The 14,285-nt window shown below is 36.6% G+C and overlaps 1 protein-coding gene across 1 annotated transcript in view; it reads right to left on the bottom strand.

The window, feature by feature from the left end:
- ROBO1 (roundabout guidance receptor 1) overlaps positions 1 to 14,285 on the bottom strand; it is a 1,116,086-nt gene that overhangs the window by 326,493 nt on the left and 775,308 nt on the right. The window lies entirely within an intron of this gene.

Genomic DNA, 14,285 nt, shown 5'->3' with positions numbered 1-14,285 from the left:
AGCTAGCAGATATATGGCCAGACGATACATGAAACGCACACTCAGGAAAGGTCACTGGAACAACACAGGCCATAATGATGACATCAGAGCAGTTCGCCCAGCATCAGGTCAAACAGACTGACCCATATCATCTGAAGCACAATGCTGATGAACTACAGGACTAAGCGCTAATGAAACCTCTATGTAATTTCAATGCCGCACACTAAGACGGTGATCTTAAGCTGGCGCTATAAGCCATGCAGAAGTCAAGAGGACACTAAGAGACCCGCCTCCAAAAAACCAAGGGCACTATGGAAGACGCAACAATGGAAGTCAAAACTCAAGCAAGCTTGCACAAGTGGCCCATGCAATCGTGCGGCAATTTACCAAGGTGATCACTATCCTGTGCAATGTTCTCTGCTAGTCCTTAAACCCGCTCCTCACCAGATATCACACAGACTGACGGGTACATAGTTCAAGGATGACTTAACCATCAAGCGCACGTTCTCTCTACCATGGAGACAGTCAGGACTGTAACGCTAAGATGAACGGATGACACAAGTACGACCTCTCAGCCACACCTGAACGTGATCTACAGTGAAGGATATCGAGATGTTCATCGGATGGGAGAGTGTGGCCGGTGGTAGTGAGAGAGGGAAGTAGTCAAGACCAGCTATAGTACCTTGGCGTTCCCACCCACATGGAAACCACAATGGGGTGTGGAGGGCAAGGAAAAAGCAAACATCAAGTACAACTCAAAGATAGACAGGTCCTGAAAGAGCGCAGCTCAGTGGGAGAACAAGTCACGCCATCACACAATATGCCCCTGCCCAGTCCATAGACTACCTGCGGTATAAGTGAGCTGGCCCTAAAGGATAGTCTGACACGATGAAGGGTTGCCGATGTGAAACCACTGGAAGCTCTCTCAAGCCCGGAGGTTTCCAGACCCAAAGTTCCCAACCCCCGACTGTAAACCAGCCCGGAAAGAAGTGCGGGCGGGGCTTGGTGAGCCGTCAAAAGCCACCGATCCTGGACGAAACCGAAGCATCTCCCATAGAGAGTACCATTACTATCTTCTAGTAAAGATGCCCCACAAGACATCAAGCTGCTGATGGAAGCCTGAGCACAGCAGACACATGGGAGAAGACAAGCAGAAGAGTGCCGAAAGGCAAGACAAGACCCTGCATGGCATAGCTACCCATCGACAAGATAGCTGAGTGGCTGACATTGGTAATCTAACCAGTGGCTAGCGGGTCGAGATAAGGCTGGACTCCGATCAAGACAGCACTGAGGCACTGATATAGCAGCACAGTGAACAGGCACTGAGCACCAGATCCGTTGAAAGCAGGGTCTACCAACAGAGAGGACCTTAAGGTGAGACTGTGCAGAGAGGCCTCAGAGACTAGTCCAATCAAACTACAGTGACAGGAGTAAGATGTTCAGGCGAACAGGATACACTGAACGGGCACTAAAACCCAAGTGGCTGATTGTGTACCAGGAAATCCACAGAACGGTGGCCAAGAACCAGCCCATAGACCAGATGGGAATGTTCCACAGAAGTGTTGAGAGAATTAGAGGGCTAAATTCTTTGGGACTTCGATCCAGATGGATCGCAGGCAGGTACTGGCCAATCAACAGACAGGCGTGGTAATGAGAGACCAAGGACCCAAGAAAGACAGCGGTGGTATCAGAATATTAGCAGTGCCCAATGTGAACAGCACATCAGGAAGAAGGAATATGAAGCAAGCTGGAGAAGTACCGGGCCGAAAGAGGAACTAGAGAGATTGGATAGTGAAGGGCAAGGGTCCCAGGAGATGGTAGGGAGAAGCACTCAGGGCTTGTGACGTCCTAAGGCTGGGTTGAGTGGCTCCACAGATCCAGGAACAAATCAGATGATCTCTGTCCAGAAGAGTGCAGTGCTAGGAACAGCTAAGATACTGGGCAGAACCCTCAAACTCCCAGGCCTCTGGTAGAGGACCCGAGGTTGAGGAAGACACATACCACCCATAGGGGTGAGAGGGGAATTTATGAATTCTTAAATACATACACACACACACACACACACACAATCACAATAACCTCTCGCAGAGGAGGAAAGAGACAACACATTTGGCATATATCCTTCATAAGAGTGACCAATAAATAAAAAAGCCTCTCTCAGAACAAAAAAAGTATAAAAGCATATGCACCAACCAGTAAATAACAGAGGCTGTACCACTTGCAGAGCCTGAAATATTTAAAGGAATTTTGTGAAAAGCATGGTATTTGTAATATTCATCAGAATTCATAGTCATATAGAAAAGGTGATTTTACAGTGGATAAAGTGGATTAGTAGCACCAAAATATTAGGTCCTTTACTTATCCAGAAAACGGGCAAGCACAGGGTGAAGCAGTGAAAGCTTCCTAACACTGCCCGATCCTTACAGGTGATAGGACAGTTCTGTCCAACAAGGTTGCAAATTAGTACCTAACGTGGGTCAATTTGTGTGTGTGAACACTGTTTTTCTAGCAATTTCACTCATACTCAGATTTATTTCACAATCAAAAGAGAACTCTCACTACCAATGGGAAGGATTTAGACTGGTGACCTGGTAACTTAGAGGTGAAAAACACTTTATATAATATTTCCTGTAGCCTGAACCACCTGATCATCTGCAACCTGACTATATTTCCAAACAGAGAAGGTGTTTTTACTACACAGGAATTATTTTTCAGTAACAATTTTACATTTAATATTCTGTTAGTATTTTTCTACTAACTTTTAAATTAATGCAAACTTGGGATAGCAGAAACCACAGTAAAGTTTTAAATAATAACAATACTCTTTTGTGTTGGCCTGGCTTTGTTCCACTAGCTTGTTGAACTGTACAAGTTTGTTCAGAACATTAATTGAGGGTAATGAACTGAGATGCCTCCTGAGAGCAAAGAGGGCAATGCTCTCAAAAGGTTGCACAGTGCTTTGATTAAAAAAAAAAAAAAGTCTGCAAACAGCCAGTAGTTAAGAACATTATCACAAGGAAAAAGAAACTAATTTATGTAACCCCCTCCCTCATTACTTGTCCTATCCCTCTCCTCTCCTCCCCACCCCCAAACCCAAAATACAAAGTTAAAAAAAAAATAGCTGGTTCTAAATTTTGTCTTATAAGACCTTTGCCAAGCACAGCTCAACATCCACTTGCACAAAAAGTGGTGTCAAAAATCAAACATTGCTTGAAATACTACTGACAGCTCTTAACTGTAAGAGATCTTGCTGTTCTGAGCATTGTAGTTGACATATGTGCCTGCTGGAATCTCCAAAGATGAGACAGAGGCCTTTCAAAGCCTCTCATTACACCCCAGTTTTAGGCCAAAACAGGCTGCCTAAAGTTCTGCTAATCAATTAGCTGAGGTCCATGCTAAGGCCAGGAAGGGAAGAATTTAAAAAAGGGATGCAGCGTGTAGGACAAAGCTATCTATTGCAATGGAAGAGCTTTTCATGTGCATTTGTACATTGGCCATTGTTCCATTACTGAAGAGCCACATTAATCAATGTTCGGGGCTGCACTACAGGAATAAAGAGTTGGCTATTCATCAGTGATTTATTACAGGCCTCAACATGCATTTGACATGAAACAAGTTTGTACTCTGGAAGCTGCCACCAACAGACAGAGGGACAGGAACGGGGTAGAAGATGTGTTAATGCAGACACAAATCAGTTCTATTCAAATGACAGAGAAGAGGGAAAAACCCAACACCTTTACAAATATCCATCTAAGGCCCCAAGAGACCAATTGCCTCATTCTGTTAAGCAGAATTATAGAATTGCTGAAACTTCAGAAAATTAATATGCAGTCACTCAAAAATAATTACACTACATATATTTCTTAAAACAACAAAATATGTGTTGAACTGAGATTTTAAATTAAGAGCCTTACACACTGCTTCCAAAACCAGCCTACTTTTAAGGTTATGACTGTCTTTAAAATAAGTAAATAAATCTCTGTACATCTGCAAATAAATAAAATAAAAAGGAAAGTTGTGTAGCATGTTCTGTCCTGCTATTCGGTAAAACCTCTTCTTCAGACAAAGTATTTAGTAGGAGGGAAAGGTCTCTTATAGAATCTCATTATTTTATAATGAAAAGGAAAGTTTTATTTAAAGATTGGACCAAAATGGTTCCATCTTAGCTCTTCTCAGTGTATTAACATCTCCAAACAAAAACCCCAACACACAGGAGAACCATACACATTGGAAATAGCTCAATCCATCTAAATTTTAATCAAGAATATGAGAGGGCAGAAGTCTTCCAAAAAGATGCAAACTTATTATTTTCTTTTATGTGCAATGAATCGAAATAAAAACTATAGTTTAATTTTGGTACATGGCAGTTCACATTAATGTCCTAAATACTTTACTTTTATTTTAAAACATATGGGTTCTGTTTAAAATAAAAATTACCACTAAAGTACTATAGCATTTAGGCTTTCAGCATGCTGTTTAAACTAATATGAGTATATTCAGAGAATAATATTACAAATTATATGTAAGATCAATTGGGAAGGATTATCAATATAAGCACTTTTGAAAATATAAAGAAATTATTCAGTAGGAAAAACAAGTCCATGGTAATAATAAGGGGTCACAAGTGTAAAAGTGCACCCAAGAAGGCTTTGATAGAAGCCTAATACAGACCTGCTGCAATGCGCACCATCTGTGTAATGCATGCAAATGTAAGTATTTTTCATTATCTAGCTGAAAACTGAGAGGAAATAAAATCACAATTTTATGGACAATTGGACTGTGTCTGCCACTTCAAGCAATTTTAGTATGTAATCTATATTCAGTGAGTAAAGGGTTCCAAGACTGTTTGAACAGATTTCTTAGAAGGAAACACTACCGATAGCCCAATTTTAAATATAATTAAAATAATTTCATTAAAAGTGAAAAAAAAAAAAAAAAAGAATGCCTCAATACCTTGCTTGACTGTTGAAAGTGGATGGCAAAACCAAATGCAGCATTTAGCTGTATAACATTCAGACTTTTAATATTACAGTAATTGGACATGCCACCGTGTCTGCTGTATCTTCTTAAAAAATCTAAACCATTTAAACCAGATAGGCAAAATAAGACCCCTTCCATCCAACAGAAGCAGGATTAGGGTTAAGTACTCTGACAATACTGTATGTTAATATCAATTTATGGAATTACTTTACAGTACAAAGTTTAAGCAAATCTGTCTTAGAACATCTGAAAACTTGTTAAACATTTTCAAAGGCGTTATAACGCAAAGTAAGGAACCATTTATAATCCATATATTCTTACCCCTAAAAAACCACAAATGTTGTACTCTGATGCCATTTTTACTTTAAGTTTCACGTGGAGGAATACTACATAAACACACAATACACAGACTATTTTTCCCTCCTTCATGACAATAAAAGTCATACTTTTATTACTAAACTTATACTAAACCTAACTGACAATTTGCAGTACTAGTTATAGATACAATAAACCTCTTAAATTGAGCAGAAGAATTAAAATACTCGCAGAGAAAAAACAACAATTCATAAACAAATTTATGGATGTACTCTAAAATTACCCCAACATAATAACAGTTTACATTATTATAAATTTCTAAAGAAAATCTCACCCAATGTGAATACAAGGAATCCTATAGTCTGGTTAATAATATTTACATTGAAGTTTTTTAAAAAAATAATTGATGTAGCATCTTGATATTAAAGTCAAGGGAACCATAAATCAAGTGTACAGCAACTGAAAAATATAATGGGAACTTCAGCATAAGACACAAGTAGAATTTGTGTTCTTGAATCAGAGCAAAGTTTTGACCTTGTAAGTACAAGACGTTAACAGGCCTCAAACAGTTAGATTTTCAGATGATGAGAAATCCAGTCTAGGACAGAACAGAGTAGATGCAGAAGAAATGAAAGATAGAGCTAAAACTGAATGTATTATGTGGTTCTGGATCAAATTATTAATTCTGGAAAGCTGATGTTTGAAGAAACTGAGGCAAAAAATCAAATGCATGGACAAGGATTTTTTCTATAGTAAAAACAAGAAACTGAGTTCCTTGTATACTCATTTCAATAAAAGGGGAAAAAAGAAGCTATGGAAGAAGCTTGGAACTATGGAAATGTTTAACAGAGGAAAGGGTAAAAAGAAAAAAAAGTTGTTGGTCAATGATAAACACAGAAGGTTCTAGGGAGCAATAACCGAACTATGAAGTACTGTGGATAAGGAGACTGGTGGAGACTGAAGATGGAAAGATTGGAGATAAGGTGAAAGAAATTTCTATCCTGGTCATATTTCATTTAAGATACTTGCCATTTCTTACATGATTAAGTGGAAACAAATGTAGGTGCGCAACCATCTCAGCTGGTATAAATTGGTATAGTGCCATTTGGCTACAGCAATTATCTAACTTAGGTATTTATAAAAGGTATGAACTAGGAAGAAAGAGGAGGAAAGTAGTAGCACAAGTGAGAGCCGTCAGTATACAAAGGATATGGATAGCCTGAAAAGAGAGAACATCACCAAGAAACCTGTGTTCAGAAAAATAAATGGGGGGCTAGGATAAGAGCCCTCAGGGGATACCCACTAAGAAAGGATGAGAAGAAGAAAGAATATAATCTAAGAACAGATTGAAAGATTGATCAGATAAGTAGGACTTAAATCATTGGAATACAGAGTCAAAAAAAAAAAAAAGCCATGCATTCAGGTGATGATGATGTAGAGAGTGATCTATAGTGTCAAAAGCAACCAATAAGTCAAAAAGGATGTCAACAAGTCAACAAGAAAAGTGAGACGTTTGGATTTACCCACAACAAGTCATGAATTATGTTAGTGAAGGCTATATTGGAGAAATGACTAGATCAGAAACAAATTATAAAGGACCAACAATAGAATGCTAAGTGAGCTAAAGAAGAATGCGAAAAGAAGCAAGCTTCTTCAAGATTTATCAGAATATAATATCATAATAGTGTTATGATTAATATTTCATGGTTCCACAGGGTAACATAGGACTTAGGCACTATTGAAAATAATGATTTTTCATTAGAGGAACTCAAATCATTTAATTAACAATAATTAAGTCTTGCAGCAATCCTGCAAAGAAGGTAAGTAAAATACTTTTATCACGATGAGTAAACACAGGAACAGACATTTTAAGCGCTTTCTTCAAGATTACATGACTCATTTGCAGAATGTGGAATAAATTTCATGTCTTGTTAATTCCACTCATTGACCAGTAGGCCATGAACCAGGATATATTGGATACAGGGGAAAATATTGTTTCTGAACTAAATGTGTTAAACTAGTTTATCTTACAATGCTAAAGTCTGATGGCTACAGTTTACTTACATCATGGGCTACACTCCAAATAGGAAGGGTTTTATCAAGGGACAGCAAGAAGTGAAAGTGAGAGAGTGACAGAAATAGAGCACTCTGAAAGTATTCTTTTAGCAATAAATAAATATATAAGAAGAGATAAATCTATCTTATTGTGTCATCTAGTAAAATGTTTTAAAGACATGTATGGCATACAGTACAATACATATTGCTGATGTTACTCTCAATCGACATTCATCAGAGTAATACCTCATGCATAAAAATAAAAGTTCAACATACTCTGTGACTTTACTCGCCCATTCTTTACTTTTTCATATGCAGGGTATTATTTATGCAGCTTAGGGTGACCAGACAGCAAGTGTGAAAAATTAGGATAGGGGCTGGAGGGGTAATAGGAGCCTACATAAGAAAAAGACCCAAAAATCAGGACCCAAAAAATCAGGACATCTGGTCACCCTACTACCACTGCTCAGATGTTCAAACTTCTGAAATAATACTCTCAATAATCCTGCAGATATCAATCGTCTAAAGAGATAGTAAAATAAAAAACCCGAATGTGAACTTTTCACCTTAACATTCTCTCTGCAGAATTTATTTAGTTCAGAAACCAGTTTCAAAGGAAAAAGCTCAATGTAAATTAGTTAGTTACTCCTAAATGAGATTAAGTTTACCTTTCAATGTAAACTCCTTTCATTTAATCCTGTCTGCTGATGCTATAAATCCCATTTGTTCATCGAGTTATCTCCTTAACAGGGCTGAGGCCCTGGAAGAATCTTTGAAGATGTGACCTATTGTTACTGAATGATACACAAAACCTTTTCTGAGCCTTAAAAGCCTTAAAACTAGGTCTGCTTTAAAAGGTAAATTTGAACCCACACACATTTAGACTATATTTGACAAGACGTTAGACAGGTCAACTAATGTCATGACAACATGTTCAAGTTGAAGGAATTTTACATATTTGCTGTAATTTGCTAAAGGTAAATCAACTACATCTCTAATATCAGAAGGGTAGCCATGTTAGTCTGGATCTGTAAAAGCAGCAGAGAATCCTGTGGCACCTTATAGACTAACAGACGTTTTGGAGCGTGAGCTTTCGTGGGCGAATACCCACTTCGTCAGATGCAGTGGGTATGACGAAGTGGGTATTCACCCACGAAAGCTCATGTTCCAAAACTTCTGTTAGTCTATAAGGTGCCACAGGATTCTCTGCTGATTTTACATCTCTAATGTCAGGCAAAATTCCATTTCAACTACAAGAGTCTAAATGCAAAATGACTGAACTAAAGTAAAAGATGCTATAGCAGTATAAACAAATGTAAATGAGGACAGACTTGGTCAATTGTTTAACAAAAACAAACCCACTCCTACAAACACAGTAATTTCAATAAAACTACTCAAATTCTTTAAGTGTAGCATAAGCGTAAACGTTTGCAGGATCAGGACTCTTGTATGTCAGTGATGATAAACGTGAAGAAATATCCAAATATATGAGTTTGTATATGCAGTTAGTTGACTGCGTTGTGCCTCTAATTTCAGGTACTGCCAATAAAAAATTATAGCCCAACAATTATCATGTGTTCTGTACATGCTGGAATGTGTTACATCAAACTGTTTTAGGAATATTTTCTAAACAAAGATTTTTTTGTTGTTGTTAAAGAAACTGTTTATTACATCCCTTCACTTGTTGCCTCAGGGCCTGATGCCATTGCCTTAAATACAGCTGGCCTAGTAGCTTAGGCATCATAAATTCAACTATATAGGGCTTAAAGGGAACCACACAAACCAACCAACCAACCCGTCTACCCTTAAAATAACTCAAAATAAGTACCTTGTATCTAAAGATACCATGTTTTTACATCTTGGACCTTTTCAGTGCTAGAAACACATTCTGGCAATGTTTTTTCTAGTGGTATAAAGCCATCGGATCAAACTTCGAAAGACCAACATTTTTATATTGAGAAAACCTCTAACTGATCAAGGACTGATCTTGCCCACCTTGAACCTCAGCCTGGTGTAATTTTGGGATGGGGGGGCAGGACGAGGGCAGATTTGCAGGGAAGAAATATTTCTCTGGCAGTTGCTTGAAGCTGCTCAGGGATATAGAATGTTTGAATATGTCTCAAGGACACGGATTAGCGAACAGAGGAGGTGAAGTAGACAAAGGTGCAAGAAATTAATCATTCACATGTCTCTACAACTCATCACGTGGATATCACCTCTCTACGTGACGTACATCTATGGCTCACCATGATCACTTTTAGAAAAAATTGCAAGGTACCTTGCATCTTCTAATAATGTGCTTTGTTATTGTTTCTGAAATCAATGTCTCTTGAATTTATAGGGGTTGTGATTTAAGCTTCACTGTTTTCATTGCAAATGTAGGATCCTATATTACAAGTTTTATCCATATGAATGAACCTCACGCACAGAGTGTCACACTGAATTTAATGGGACTATTTCTGTGCGTAAGGCTTGCAAGACTGATCACAACAATTGCCTATAAATTGAGACTCACAAGACATTTCTATGCTTAAGAAATACAGAAATAAATTAAAATTTTAAAAAAATCTTTTAAAAGAAAAAAGACAACTACTAGTCTTTCCCAAATCATGTCTTTTTAAAGATCTCCTTCGTATAAGAAATGCAGTTGCTGTCTATGTAGCCTGCAAAGAGAGAGGCCCTTGGGACTTTCTGGAAATGTATAAGGCTATTATTTCTGGGCTATAGCAGACAGAAATGTGATCAGAGCTCCAGGAAAACACAGAAAACCAGAAGACATGGAAATTTAAACCTCAGCCACAAGAACTCAGAAAGTTTAGTTATGAATAATTGTGGCTCTTCGAAATTAAATCAGTATCACCACACAAACCTATAAGTAACAGTTCAATTAATATTTCACAGCGTTTCCTAACAAGGGTCTTAAGACAAACTAAGCTCCATGACTTCTCCAACATGCACAGAAATAAATATGAATACACACCCTGAAAAGAAAAATCATATGGACTATGAAATTAATTAATGTTTTGTTTAACCAGCTGAGCACTCCACTTGAGAACAAAACAAAACAAAAAAAAAAAAAGACTCTTGTAGCTATATACTGAAATACATGATTTAATTCAGAGATCTAGGGCTACCAGACTGAAAGGTAGGGTTCACAAGCCATTTTTAATATATCTTTAAAATAATGTTATCATAGTACAATAAATTAGGAAAATTAAAAGGGGTTACCATTTTTAGTTTGTTCTAATGCCCTGATAACTAAGATCATGATTCAGGAAAACATCCCTATTCAGGACAGTATTTAAGCAACTGCCTGTGGCCACTGAAGTAAATTAAAGCTGTGCATGTGCATAAGTGCTGTTTAAAGAGGGCCTATATTAAGGAGACAGTTAAGGCTGGCACACAAAATTTTGAGGCAAAATATATAGCCACTTGAAAAGTTCATGTTATGGTTTCTTTATGGTGTCACCCCTTAATCTTTTTTTCTTTTCTGTTTTATTTAAAACAGTAACTGAGATAAGACTTTTTACATTACACCAATTTCATTAAAGGCATGATACACTGATTTAGTTAAACGAGTGCGATTTTTGTGTAGACACAAATTTAAACCTGGCTTATTCACTTTAGCTTGTATCAGTAAATTTACTGACATGAGCTAAACTAATGTAAGCCGTTTTAAACCAATATAAGTGCTCATGTGGGGCATTGCAATGGATTAACTGAATCAGTATTTAAACCCATTTAAATAAAAATAGCACAACATTTGTGTGTACACATGTAAGCGATACACACAAAAATCTTCTGCCTGTGTTCTAACTGAATGGGAGTTCCAGTAGGAGATGTGAAGGTATGCTGAAAGAGTGTGTGCTTTGTCCTGGATTGAGTGTACTGGGATCAAGTTGCACAGAGTGTTTAAATGTGGCTATTTGGGCTTGAGTTTGGAGTGCTGACTGGAGAAGGAAAACAGATTTATGGGAAGATGAGACACTAAGTTGCCATATTCTAGGCCAGAATTTCAAGCTTGTCTTCAAAGTCCTGAAATTATTACAGGAACTGAAGTGAAATGAGTTTGTATAAACATGTTTTTGGCAAGATCTCATTCTAATAACAAATCAGGAACAGAAATTCTATTTTCTGGTTATTTTAGTATTTGCCTCCTGTACATAAAGGATGTTCTTCCATATGCTGTACTGAATTCCTAGTTCAATCCTCTTCTTGATAATCTTGTTCTACCTGCAGATACTTAACGTAGTTTTTCTTACAGTTATTAATAGGTTTGTTTATGTCATGTTGGTGGTGAAAAAGTTGCCCCCTCTTCCCATCAGCTGTTTAAAAAGCATTGGAAAAAGGATTTTAAACTGATTGCCCTCAATACATACTATATCTTCAAGGGATCAAGGAGACAACCCTTAACCTTGAGTTTATCCACAAGGCACTTAGAATGTATTTGGTGGCAGCATATTTAATGTTAAATTTATTCTAATCATAATCCAAATTGACTTGTTACAGATGGCTCTTGGTTTGGCAGATGTCTGTTGTAATGGTGACAAAAAAGCCAGCAGCACTGCATTGATAAGCAAGAAGAACAGTGTTTTCATGTAATGGGGGAAAAACAACATACACTATTTATTCATAGTTAGATTTCAAGTTTCCAAAGGATTATAAAAAAATTTGAACTGACTATGAACAAACATTCATAAATTATTTTAAATGTATATTTAATTATAAAGCTACAAATAAATTACATACACATTATGGGAGAAAAATTCATTTGCAGAATTTACTTAACCTAATATACAAAGTGAAAGAGAATAAAACAAATACATACACTAACGAGAGGCCTTCCAATGTGTACAGCACTTTCTTGTCTGACAGTTTCCCTTCCTCCCCAATGTTCTTTCCTCTAGTTGATGTTATGCTATGAAGCTGAAATGTTTTATTTATTATATAAATCATTATTTAATAGGCTACATTTTGCATCAACACAGTAATGCACACATTGCACACAGTTGTCCCAGCTAGCAAAACATAGAATGCAATTTTGCACGTCAGCTAGGCTTGTGGTAACCAGAGGCTATTGTTTCTGTAGGGAAAACAATGGATACTGGAAATGTTCACTCCCATGATGTCTCTCACACACACACAGTTCCATTATGTCATGACAACCATGAAAGTGCTGGTGTCACCTCTGAGTTTTAGGAAGTTAATCAACCAATGAAGTTTCATTAGCACGCCTCATTCTAGTGGCATAAATTATAATCTGAATATAAAGCAAGCCCAGCTCATATTGGTCACAGTTAACTGTGCAATTAGATAAACTGACTTAAAAAAAAAAAAAAAAAAAAAGTCATCCAGAGTACTAAAAATGTTTTTTTCAAAGGCATTTCTTGTATAAAAGAAATAAATAACAAAAACTTTAAAAATACTAAAACTTAAAATCTAATTAGGAAATAATTTGCAACGCTCAGTAGGGATTTAAAGCACTACAATATATTGTAAAAAATGCTATTTTAAATGGTAGAATGCTTTTAAAGTTTTTTGTTTTTTTTTAAACACACTATGGAATTTGGGGATGAAGGGAAAACCTTGCTGGATGGAAGTAAAATATCTTCTTCAATAGAAACTATCTAAACTTGTGAAAAAATGAGAACTGACAGTTGTAAATTGGCTGCTGTCTTCTGACATATACAAGATGCATTAGCTATCATTTCTTGACAGAATACACTTTTACGTTGGGTAGATTAGACCCCATCAAGTGTCTGTACCAATAACTTTTGTGACTGCCCCATTTTTCCACTACAATAACCAATTTTGTGCTTGTTTTCTGCCATTGTATGGCATTTTTTTCAGAAGACATATTTAATAAAAATAAAAGGTCAAACTATTAATAGGCAGGCCTGGGGAAAAACAAGCAAACTTCATATTCTCAGATTAATTTCTTTATCCAAGGTTACATATCTCTCGCAAAATAATTTGCTAGTCCATTGCCACCAAATTCCATTCTCTACAAACTAAGCAGCTTGCCCATTAATTAAGGCTAATAACCTTATATAGCTGCCTTCAAAGGTCTTCTAGGTCCTTATAGATTTTTATATGCTTAAAAAGGCAAAAGAAAAAGTTAAAACTCAGAACTACTGAAATAGCATCACAAGTGACAATGAAACATCAGCTGTATAGAGTTATAACTATTAAACTGAAATAAAGGAAAACTGAGGTTTAAAATCTAGCTACAATACACATGTGAGTATAGGATGTATTTAGAAGTAAGCAACCCTATTTCAAATCAAAGAATGACTTTAGAGTCATTTCAGGCCAAAGAATGACATTATTTATATTACTGTCTCCACAGAGGATAAATCTATTTCTTGTTTGAAAAGGTTAGGCAATAAAGAGAGATTTATAAAACCAGTACAAATAATTGGTTTCCTTTTCCTTATCCTCTGTGGGTTTCAATACACATTGGATAACCTTAAACCTCTATCCAGTCTAGGATAACATATTTTTACTAAGGCTTTACATTATTGTTTTCTTAAGAGATCTCCATAATTGTAATTAATTTTCTGCTGAATTGAAACCATATTTAAATGCAAATGGATTTATGTTTAAAGTATTTTCTATTTTTGTCATGAAATTCAGGTATTATGGAAAGACAACCCCTTATTTTTTCACAAAACCTATTTCTTATTCTACTTGCTCAGGGAGTTAATTGGTACGTAACTCTAAGTGGAAAAAACAGTTTGAGAGTTGGCAGTTTTCAGAGAGACATTATTAAGGACACAAGAGCAAATTATCCCATTCCATATGGAAAATAGAAAGTATAGTAAAACACCATCCTGGCTTAACCGGGAGATCTTCAGTGATCTGAAACAAAAAAAAGAGTCCTACAAAAAGTGGAAATAAGGTCAAATTACAAAGGATGAATATAAACAAATAACACAAGTATGTAGGGACAAAAT

Source organism: Chelonoidis abingdonii, chromosome 1, assembly GCF_003597395.2.
Source record: "Chelonoidis abingdonii isolate Lonesome George chromosome 1, CheloAbing_2.0, whole genome shotgun sequence".
NCBI classification, from domain to species: domain Eukaryota; kingdom Metazoa; phylum Chordata; order Testudines; family Testudinidae; genus Chelonoidis; species Chelonoidis abingdonii.
The sequence above is the reverse complement of the archived record's forward strand: the minus strand, read 5'-3'. Positions and strand labels throughout refer to the sequence as shown.